We start from the raw sequence: 12,432 nt of genomic DNA on the forward strand, positions 1-12,432 counted from the left end.
CTTGACAAGCCTTGAGAAACTTGGAGTAAGTGGGTGCCAACTTCAGAGCACAGACATTGAACACATTGCCTTGGCTGTACATGACATGCCTAAACTGACTGACTTGATCCTTGACTGCAACCGGACACTGGGCCGATCCGCTGACTTGTGGGCCAAGGAACTGCCCAAAATGAAGCACTTAAATATCCTGGACCTGAGGATTTGCGATTTGACACGGTCAGACATTCCACACATTGCCTCGGCTGTAGGTAACATGCCCAGACTGACTGGCTTGAATCTTTATGGCAACAAGTCATTGGGTGGATCCGCTGACGTGTGGGCCAAGGAATTGCCCACAATGATGCACTTAAATAAGCTGGACCTGAGGAGTTGCGATTTGACACCATCAGACATTCCACACATTGCCTCGGCTGTAGGTAACATGCCCAGACTGACTGACTTGAATCTATTTAGCAACAAGTCATTGGGTGGGATCCGCTGACGTGTGGGCCAAGGAATTGCCGAAAATGATGCACTTAAATGAGCTGAACCTGAGCTATTGTGATTTGACACAGTCAGACATTCCACACACATTGCCTTGGTTGTAGCTAACATGCCCAGACTGACTGAGTTGAATCTAAATGGCAATCAGACATTGGGTGGATCCGCTGCAGTGTGGGCCAAGGAATTGCCCAAAATGACACACTTAAATAAGCTGAGCCTAAGCTATTGCGATTTGACACAGTCAGACATTCCACACATTGCCTCGGCTGTAGGTAACATGCCCAGACTGACTGAGTTGGGTCTTCATAGCAACAAGTCTTGGGTGGATGTGCTGCAGTGTGGGCCAAGGAAATGCCCAAAATGATGCACTTAAATAAGCTGAGCCTGAGCTATAGCGATTTGACACAGTCAGACATTCCACACATTGCCTCTGCTGTAGGTAACATGCCCAGACTGACTGACTTGAATCTTTTTGGCAACCAGACATGGGGTGGATCCGCTGACGTGTGGGCCAAGAAATTGCCGAAAATGATGCACTTAAATAAGCTGGACCTGGACTATTGCGATTTGACGAAGTCAGACATTCCACACATTGCCTCGGCTGTAGGTAACATGCCCAGACTGACTGACTTGGATCTTGGTGGCAACAAGTCATTGGGTGGATATGCTGCATTGTGGGCCAAGGAATTGCCCAAAATGATGCACTTAAGTAAGCTGAACCTGAGGAGTTGCTATTTGAAACAGTCAGACATTCCACACATTGCTTTGGCAGTAGGTAACATGCCCAGAGTGACTGACTTGGGTCTTCATAGCAACGCGTCATTGGGTGGATGTGCTGCAGTGTGGGCCAAGGAATTACCCAAAATGATGCACTTAAATGAGCTGAACCTGAGCAGTTGCAGTTTGAAACAGTCAGACATTCCACACATTGCTTTGGCTGTAGGTAACATGCCCAAACTGACTGACTTGGGTCTTCATAGCAACGCGTCATTGGGTGGATGTGCTGCAGTGTGGGCCAAGGAATTACCCAAAATGATGCACTTAAATGAGCTGAACCTGAGCAGTTGCTATTTGAAACAGTCAGACATTCCACACATTGCCTCGGCTGTAGGTAACATGTCAAGCCTGACTGTGTTGTATCTATATGGCAACAAGGCATTGGGTAGACGGGATAAGTTACAGTCCCTCCTCCCATCACTTAGAGTTTTCATTTAATTCTCCCTTGCCAAGCCCACTCTAGAATTACATGTACTAGGCATAACAATATAAAAATGACAACATTCTCAATAAAAGGAAATGAAATTTTACAAGAAAATCAACAAAATCAAAGGGTCTAATGTTTCAATCCTAAGCAGGACCATTTTCTAAGGTAAAACTTTGTAATATAAGACAATGATCTATTCACCATAAAAAAAGTATAAAAGTGGGACTTAAATCAACCCCCTCCCCCACACTTCGAAAACAGACAATTAAAAATGTGTATTTCCAGGATGTCTGCTTGCAATTAAAACATAAACATCATAACGCATTCTCAATTCAGATGGTCAGTAGTGTTGCACTTCGTGTAAGACAATTAGCTGTTCACCTTCTTCACATGACACTGTAGTTTGTCATCAAAGTCAAACTGACACTCTTAAAGTCCCAGGTCGAAAATAACCCTGCATCCGGGTCAGATTGGACCTGACACTCTTAAAGTCCTAGGTAAGATATAACCCTGCATCCAGGTCAGATTGGACCTGACACTCTTAAAGTCCTGGGTTAGATATAACCCTCCATCTGGGTCAGATTGGACCTGACACTCTTAAAGTCCCGGGTTAGATATAAACCTGCATCCGGGTCAGACTGGACCTTACACTCTTAAAGTCCCGGGTTAGATATCAACCTGCATCCGGGTCAGATTGGACCTAACACTCTTAAAGTCCCGGGTTAGATATTACCCTGCATCCGGGTCAGATTGGACCTGACACTCTTAAAGTCCTGGGTCAGATATAACGCTGCATCCAGGTCAGATTGGACCAGACACTCTTAAAGTCCTGGGTTAGATATAACCCTGCATCCGGGTAAGATTGGACCTGACACTCTTAAAGTCCTGGGTCAGATATAACCCTGCATCCGGGTCAGATTGGACCAGACACTCTTAAAGTCCGGGGTCAGATATAACCCTGCATCCGGGTCAGATTGGACCTGACACGTACTCTTAAAGTCCGGGGTCAGATATAACCCTGCATCCGGGTCAGATTTGACCTGACACGTTCTCTTAAAGTCCGGGGTCAGATGTAACCCTGCATCCCGATCAGATTGGACCTGAACCCCTTCTGGGTTAAAATTAAATTTCTTGGTCAAATAAGTGACTCAAGAGAAGTGTTATTTTGACCCTGAAAAGTGTCAGGTCAAATCTGACCCAGATTTGGGTCGAATCTGACCCGAGACTTTTAGAGTGTCTATGATTTGCTGATTGGGTCAATAAGAATGGACAAGGAACTGTAGATTCGTGCTAAGAATGGACGGGGCGAATCTTGCACAAATCTACAGTTCCAAGTCTATTCTCAGACTTAAACTATTTCTTAAAACAACAGCAGTTTATGCAAATAAGATCCCTGGTTGACCACAATCTCCAGTTTGTGAATAAATGTAGATTCCACATCCGGAAACTTGTTGAAGTGGCAAACAAAATTACTGTAGACCTCAAATCTCTTCGTGCGTGCATGAAAACGTCACTAATTTGAAAACCCAGTGGATATATGGTATTTGTTGATTTCTGAGGCTGTATGGCTGGTTTGGTCCATTTCCAAGTTGAGACTTGTTGGCCTGACAACAGTTGTATCGATGTATCACTTTAAAACAATGAGAAGTTTAAACAATGAGAACTTACCTTATGTGATTATTCCAAGATGGAAAACACATGTATATTTTGTTAATAAAAATATAATTTTTGGAGACTCATTGGCCTAAGTGGCTTAATTGTGCCTGTATAATGGTGCAAAAATTAAGTATTACCCCGAGTAGTTTTGGGATTATTCCAACCACCAATTTGTGACTTTTTTGTAAATGTATTTTTTTCTAAGAAAGTTTATGTTATATTTTGTTTATTAGGCTGCCTGAATATTATTGTACTTATGTCAGACATTTAAAAGAGTAGTTTTGGATTATTCCAACCACAGATTAGTGACTTTTTTTAGAAAATAATATTTTTAAGAATGTTTATTTAATATTTTGTTCATATTTTGAATAAACATTTGTGCAAAGGTTGGTGGGAAGATCAGTTTTAAAACTGCAAGAAGATGAAGGAATAACTGAATTGACCCAGCATTGAAAGGGGGGGTTGGTTTCCTTAGCAAAATTTTCAGGATTGTATTCATTGAACATTAACACTACTAAAGGTACTACTAAAGGTATCACCCCGAGTACTTTTGGAATTATTCCAACCACCAATTGGTGACTTTTTGTAAATATTTTTTTTGAAGAATGTTTATGTTATATTTTGTGTATTAGGCTGCCTGAATATTATTGTACTGATGTCAGACATTTAAAAGAGTAGTTTGGGATTATTCCAGCCACAAATAAGTGACTTTTTTTAGAAAAGAATATGTTTAAGAATGTTTATTTATATTTTGCTCATTTTTGCATAAACATTGGTGCAAAAGGTTGGTGGGAAGATCAGTTTTAAAACTGCAAAAAGATGAAGGAATAATTGATTTGACCCAGCATTGAAAGGGGGAGGGTGGTTACCTTAGCAACTGTTTTCAGGATTGTATAGGTCTCGTTCAAATGACGTCATTTCCTACAGTCCCGCCACGTGCATTGGCATTTTGAGCATAAAGTTGCATAACGCGCATCGACTGCATCGTATTTTGAACACATTTCTAGCAACAAGCGTGCGTTTTGGGAACATTTTTAACACTGCACAATACGTGCGTGATTGCGTTTAGTACGCAGTTGCAGTTCTCCTACAGAGATGGCCGTCATTGAGTGAGCCCTATTCATTGAAAATTAAAATTATTCAATGAAATATGAAAACTAAGGATATTCTTTCTTTTCTTCTTCAAATAAATCACAAAGAGAAACTGACTAGGTGCGTACAATTTTGTTGATCAATTTTGTTTTTATTGTCAAACATCCAAAGATTATTCTGACATTTTTTGGATGTAAATGAGTGTAATGTCAAATTCACCGACAATATTTTGCAGTGGCTGAAAATGCTGCAAAACTTTTCTTTATTTAAGAAGTTTTTAAATTAAAAGACTTTGTTGGCATTTATATCTGTTTTCACATATTAATTAACCTACTTTTAAAAATAACTAGAAAATTCTCCTTTTTTTGCAAGTAAGGCAAGTCCAAGAAAGGGTCCCTGTGGTCCCATACGTAACATACCATGTCTTCTTTATCACAAAAACTAACACAAAATTGTTTTTTTTTGTATGGTATATTCTCCTTTCAGATGTCCAATATAAAAAAAAACCACTCATACTGATGATAATTGCGTTTTAGACGGTTAAACTTTCCTGGGACGTAGCGTGTGTGAATTCTTGGACTTGCCCAGTGATAGCCTGATGGAGTAGACATATGGATTGCATTCAGGTTCCATATTAAAATACATGATGTTAGTATCTCACAATTGTTTGTGGTGTGATCATTTTGTGTCAGTCACATTCTGTTGTATTGCATTTTACCTTAAGATGAGTATGTGAGGAAGAGTGTATAGTGTGACTTTCTGGTTTGCTCAGAATTGAATGGTTCAAACCCACCATCATCCCTGTCCTCTTTGACAGATATTCAATCAAACACAATCCAGCCCATGCATTTATCGGATACCCGATTACCCTATTATCCGTAAACTCCCAGCCCTACTTCATTGAGGGAGATGGGTCTCAGTTTTGCCGTTGCCTTCAACAAACATGTTTTGTTTCTGCACTGAGCTATATGTTTCGATTTTGACATGTTGGACCGAAACAGTTCAAAGAAAATGTGTTTAAATCCAGCCGATGTTTTATCAGTGGCGCTTAAAACCAGCCTGCACACCTCCCCTCGCTCCACTATTAAAAATAGTACGCTCCCGTCTCTCCCCCCCCCCCCCCCCCCCCCACCGATGCTACAGAAATCACCCCCCCCCCCCCCTTTAAAATCCAGCCCCCCAATCGTTCCACTGTGGTGAGAACACTGGCTTTCCATTGATACGTTGGATACATTCCTATGGGCTTTTGTTTTGAAAATGGAATATGAAAACGCTCTTGGGATAGTTTTATATCCAAAATTCTACCAACTTCTCATTGCGGCGTAGCTGGGGGGGGGGGGGGGGGGGTTGGCCAGTCGCCCCCCCCCCCTGGAAATTTGGCAACCGAAGAAAAGCACAGTCGTATCATGTTACCATGATAAGCAACCGTAAGTGCTTTTTTTCATGTTTTTTGTGTATTCGAAAACGAATACCCACTCGAAAACAGCTGTTCGTTTTCCAGTGGTTCTTTATTTTCGAGTGGGTCTTCGGTCTTCGTGTTAGGGGTCTTCGTTTTCGATACTACCATTGTAAGAGCCTTCAAATGAGTCTCTTGTGAATCATTATCCTGACTAAAGGGGGAGGGGGGGTTTAAGGGGTATTTGTACAGTATTGTGTGATATAGTGTGCCTGATCGTCGGTTTTGAACAGCTCCCCCACTGGAAGAATGGTACCAGCCCCCAGAATGTCCGGAGAAAAAAACCTGTCTACATTTCAGCACTGATTTGCTGATTCAAAATAATCTGAAGTGCCTGACCCCCCCCTGCAAAAATTCCTGGATCCGCCCCTGACAGGTCTGTATTTTTATCCCCCTCCAATGGACAATGGTACTCACAATTCAGCCTTTGTAAACGGAACCCCAGAAGAAAAATTCTAAACTACTTTTTCTTGTTTTCAGTTGAGCAAGTGATTCAAAGAGAGCTATTCCTCCATGGTTAACAACATTTGAATATCTGATTTTTTTTTCATTCCATTTTTATTCAGTGCATGGTTTGAGCTGTGCTTTCCAGTGCACCAAAATGCTCCCCAGCCGCAAAACAGGGCTTCTCATCTTAACCTCGCCGATAAACCAACTCATCAAACCAATCAGACCAATACTGTGCCATGCCGCCAGCTGCATATTGGAAACACTCTACGTCACAGCTGCATCCCGGCCTTGACCACGAACTGGAATGGTACAAACAGCGACCGATTCCTGTTACGCAAGATGTCTTCGCAACCATCACTGCAATCTACGCTAAGTCAGCACAGCTACAAGGGCACGATGTCAGAGTTGTCTTGGACAATATCAGCAACCGGTCTGGCACCTTACCTCCCCTGAGAATGCTCAATAGGGAAGTCAGTCTGGTACTGACTGACTGCTCCGCTCCAAACAAACTCCAAGCATTACTCAAGTCATGGTTTTGTATTCCCAACAAATCCTGTTGTGGAAACAATACCAGAGTCTGTTTGGTTGAATGTCAACAGTTCTGCACCAGTGGATGCTGATGCTAGCGAAGTAGACTGTTCACCGGTTAAGAGTTACGGAAGTGTGGTTCTAGGGGGAACGTTCGACCGTATCCAAGCTGGACGTAAATCCTGCTGAGTGAGTCGGCCATGAGAGCAGAAGAGAAGATTACAGTTGGTGTGACAGACATATCCATGCTGCAACGTAAGAACGCATCAAATCAAGTATTCATGTAACACAACCCTTATTACATTCTTTCTTTTCACTTAGCTGAGAGTGGGTCATACATGTATTGTGTTCAGTATGTTTGTGAGTGCAGTGGTAAGAATAATTTCCTGAGGTGACAGATGGAGTGTTCCATTCAAAGAGACGAAACCAAGTAGAATGGATTATTCCATCTGACACTGAATGAAATTATTTCCATTGCATGAATGTGAATCATTCATTACCATATGTGTTTTATGCAATACCTGAATAAATCCTCGTCGGTCAGAGATGCCAAAACTGTAACCGTGCAATGAAATTTCCATTTACTGTGGCATGGAACTTCTATTTTTTTGCCGTGTGGCCATGCCGTTGGGAGGAATAATTCAATGACACGTGATCAATGACCCACTTATCAGTATATATCTTGCAATCCCTGAATAAATCCCCCTCATCTGATGGGTGGGTCATTGAATTATTTGTCCCAACCTACAGCCGAGTCGCACGTCAAAAACAGAAGTTCATTCCAAGATAAAGTCGAAGTTCCTTTGCATGGTCACATGCACTATAAGCAGTGCTACCAATCAGATGACAAGCAATTTATTCAGGTGTTGTATAAAACAAGTAATGAATGCTTCACGTTCGGCAATGGATGGAATATTCCATTCCACTCAGCTTTGTCTTGTGGAGTGGAACATTCCATCTGTCACCTCATGAAATTATTCTGAGCATTGTACTCACCCATAAACATTTAATTAATGTGTTGGGGTGACAAAGCAGAAAAATATTGCCTGTAAACCCAGTGAATGGGTGAGCGCAGGCGTTGACACGACGCACCCGTGCGCGTGGTTACTATAATTCCTCGGTTCAGTGCGTGACATCGCGTAGCTGCAGTCGGCTGAATGAGAACGTGTCCCGGATGCTGATTTCCGGCGCAGTTCAAAACATGACTCAGCAGCTTTTGGATTGAAATTGAGATCCTAGAATATTGTTTTTCTCGAAATATACAGCATTCACTGAGCTAAAACTTCATCAGGTTAGTTATGAAGCACCCTTCTTTAAATTTTGAGCACTTTTGTTGCTTCAAACGAAAAAAAAATACACAATTGACAAATGATATACACTCACTACTGGTACCTTCAAATCATTGAAGCAATACCAATCAAAAAAAAGCAAAAAAGAGATGAAAATGCACCCCACCCCTCCCCCAAAAAAGTGAAATCACACAAGGGAACAAAGGTGAAGAAAACTTGGACTGTTATTTATATGTCCCCCCCCCCCCCCCCACTTTTGATTTTACAAAGGCCGGGTGTCTGGTGGAAAAAAAACCTGTCTACCTTTCAGTACAGATTAAATTGGGCGTCCCTTCACTGTAACATCAAGCCGCCCCCCCCCCCCCCCCCCCAGGATGAAAACACTGGCTACGCCGCTGACTATTATCAGGCTTTGTCCCTTTTTTAAATTTTGCATTCAGGGCCTGTGTGTACTAGACGTACATGAGATATCTCTACTAGAGGACAACAATCATGCTGCACATGAAGAAGCTAAGATAAGTTCCTCAACACAAAGGATTGGACTCCTGTGAACACTGCTCAAGCAACCCACGGTGAGTAATGCAGTGTTGCATTCATGTTGCATTCAGGGTCTGTGTGTACTAGACGTACATGAGACAAGGGCGGATCCAGAACACAATTTTGGGGGGGGCCAAAAAAAATTTTGGTCCCCCCCCCCCCCAAAAAAAGTGGGTCTAAAAAATTACGGCGTGGGGTTCGGGGCCCGTCAGGGCCCCGAAAAAAATTTGGATTCTAGATGCTCTGTGGTGCGATCTGAGGCAATTTCTGACCACTTTAACCATTTTTTTTGAGGAAAAGATGGTGGTGTACTCATTGCCTGCCTTTATTGCGATGTCACATTAAAAAAAAAAAAAAAATTGGTTTCGTTTTGGGGGGGGCCATGGCCCCCTTTGGCCCCCCCTGGATCCGCCCTTGACATGAGATATCTCTACTAGAGGACAACAATCATGCTGCACATGAAGAAGCCAAGATAAGTTCCTCAACACAAAGGATTGGACTCATGGGAACACTGCTCAAGCAACCCACGGTGAGTAATGCAGTGTTGCATTCATGTTGCATTCAGGGTCTGTGTGTACTAGACGTACATGAGATATCTCTAGTAGAGAACATCAATCATGCTGCACATGAAGAAGCCAAGATAAGTTCCTCAACACAAAGGATTGGACTCCTGGGAACACTGCTCAAGCAACCCAAGGTGAGTAATGCAGTGTTGTATTTGTTGTGCCCATTCTTGAAAATCACGCATTCTCGAGAATGGGCATGCACATTCTCGAGAATGGGCGCGCATTCTTAAGAATGAGCGCCCATTCTTAAGAACGAGCACGCGTTCTTAAGAATGAGCGCTCATTCTTAAGATTGGGTGGGAATATCACGTGCACAATTTATGAATTTTGCCCAATCTTAACAAACATTGCACGACATAATTATGTTAAATGAATTGTATAGCGGTTAAAAGGGAAACAATTCATATAAAGAGGAAAGAAAATGTGCTATGCTTCTGTACTCGTATAACTACGATAATTTGAATCAAATTAAACCTGTTATTATTGCTTTTTTCTGCCCACTATGGGAAGTTTTGTTATAACGGAAGACTGGGAACTAGTCTGGGAAGTGCTTTGTTTAGGCTAGACAAGTTACAAGTCCCTGCATGTATCATATGCGTGCCACGAAAAAAACGATGTCCAGAAGCTGCCAAAATTGCTCTTTTGACTAGATAGAATCCAGCTCTGCGACGTTATGGTGGGAGGTGAACAATAAATTGGTGGCAATTTAAATGGGAAATAGCATTATCACTATGGGATGTCGCAGTATTCATTCTCATTCTTCACATTCTTCATTCTTACGTCCCCCCCCCCCGCTTGTATTATCCCCAAAATCAGAATTCTTTGCACTAGTATTATTATGTCTCTTATATTTTCCCGGTCCCCCCCCCCATATCAATACGCCTTTACTTATCATATCCACTCTACTTTTCAGCGCCTTGCGTTGCAACAGTATAATTATTGAGAATCAGTGAACGAGGATTCAGCTAGACTTGCCAAGCGCAGCCGGTGCTCGGCATCGACAAGACCGTTATCTTGTCGCGCATTCTCAAGAATGTGCGCTCAATCTGGAAGAGTTATTTTTTGCCAAGATTGAGCAAGGATCCAGTTGCACATTCTCAAGAATGTGCATGCCCATTCTCGAGAATGCGTGATTTTCAAGAATGGGCACAACACATTCATGTTGCATTCAGGGTCTGTGTGTACTAGACGTACATGAGATATCTCTAGTAGAGGACATCAATCATGCTGCACATGAAGAAGCCAAGATAAGTTCCTCAACACAAAGGATTGGACTCCTGGGAACACTGCTCAAGCAACCCAGAGTAAGTTTTTAGGCCCAAAGGTTGACCCTTTTTGTAAAGTGCTTTGCTCTGCTAACCAAGGAATAGGCGTGATTCACCACAAAGAGTCATTTTACTCATTTCAAATGTGGTTTATTAATTAAAAATCCACATTTTGCAGCATGACACTGAATTACAGATGTACCCACAAACATAAAGGTAAAGGTAAAGATCCCATAGCCATTACTGGCCGTAGGGGCAGTGGGATGTTAGAGGTCCACTGTGTCTTGGGCGCGGCATATGAGTGGTGGTGCCCAGTCCTCTCCTCTCGCCGTCTTACCTTCCCTGAATGAATCAGTTACCCATTTTACTGTTGGGTCGTCAGAGAGAGTTTTCCAGCTTTTGGTCCGAATGGGATTCAAACCGCCAACCACCACATTCACAAACATAAAAACCTTCCACATCCACAAACATAAAAACCTTAATAACTTATTAACTAAAAAAAAAAGTATGGAGAATCTTCAATTGCCTATGAGAGTATACTGAAACCACCCGATTAAACTGATATGCCGAAAAAGATACGCATATATTACAAAAAAGTATAAAATGGTCAAACAAATTTAAAAACCTAATATTTTTAAATGGCTTGAGGAATTGAACAAAGGAGATAGAGTGCTAATTTTCATTGGGTTTTGTTACAATGAAATTTGGTATTTATGCACGGTGCCCACGTGTGCAGTATGCAGGGCTTAATGTAGACTTGGCCAAGTCTGGGTTGCGCTCGGTCGGTGCCTATAGTAAATCCACTCACAGCGCATATCGCATACGTCCTTACAGTACATAACGCGCGCCCTCATGCGTCGAATCCGGACCCCCCCCCCCCCCCCCCCCCCCCCCCCCCCCCCCCGGATTCGCGCTTGGCATTATGACATTATGACCAAAGTGAAATCTTCTTGTTATCTCCAGGGACCTCATTTGTATTTTTAAATACAAATGTGGTCCCTGGGAATGACAAGAAAGTTTTTAAACTATGTCTGTTTGATTAACAGGGCTTCTCCACATTATGATCCTTTTGTGGGTTTATGCTTTTATTTTAAGATTGAAGTCTTGTGAATGAAAAATTCGTGAACAAAATGCATTGATCACATGATGACGTTATCTTGATGTCGTGCTCTTCAACCAGCGAAATGTCCCGCCCATGGGACGTCGTTGCTAGGTAAAAGGGCGCCCTCTTTTGACGGCACACTGAGCCCATTGGCCCCAAAGTAGATTGCGGATTAATTCTGAAATCTTCACTGGCAAGTAACAGTGTAACTAAATCTTCAACTTTTAAATATTAATCTTCATTCCCAGGGGTGGCGGCACTTGCCCCCCCCCCCCCCCATTTACCCAGGTGCCATTTTTGTGGACATAAATGTGCCCCCTCGAGCATAAATGTGCGCCCTCTATAAATGGAAAAAAAAATGCCCTTCCAGTTTCAGACATTTGTTTGAAGTAACAATTTCCCAAAATGGTATAGATAGTTTTGATATGAACGAGGAATATGAAACCCAAGCCCCAAAAACCTCACAAAATAATGCACCCTGAAAATGGGCACATAATGCGTAGTTTGCTACATAATGGCCGGTTTTGAAGAGCGCCCCCTATTTTGGAAGATAGTACCAGTCCCCCTCCCCCCCCCCCCCCCCCCCACCACCCCGCTATTTGATTTTACGGAGGCCAAGTGTCCGGTGAAAAATACGTGTCGACCTTTCAGCACAGATGTTCCCAAAAAAAATTAGCAAGTGCCCAATCTTTCCTGATAGACATCAGCAATCACCCAGATGACATTTCAGGCTTGCAGTTTGCAGTCATTGAACCCTAATATCTTAGTTTGTTCGTAAGGACCCTTCCTGATTTCTTGAAACCT

Source organism: Patiria miniata, unplaced genomic scaffold (genome assembly GCF_015706575.1).
Source record: "Patiria miniata isolate m_02_andy unplaced genomic scaffold, ASM1570657v1 HiC_scaffold_8, whole genome shotgun sequence".
Classification (NCBI taxonomy): Eukaryota; Metazoa; Echinodermata; class Asteroidea; order Valvatida; family Asterinidae; genus Patiria; species Patiria miniata.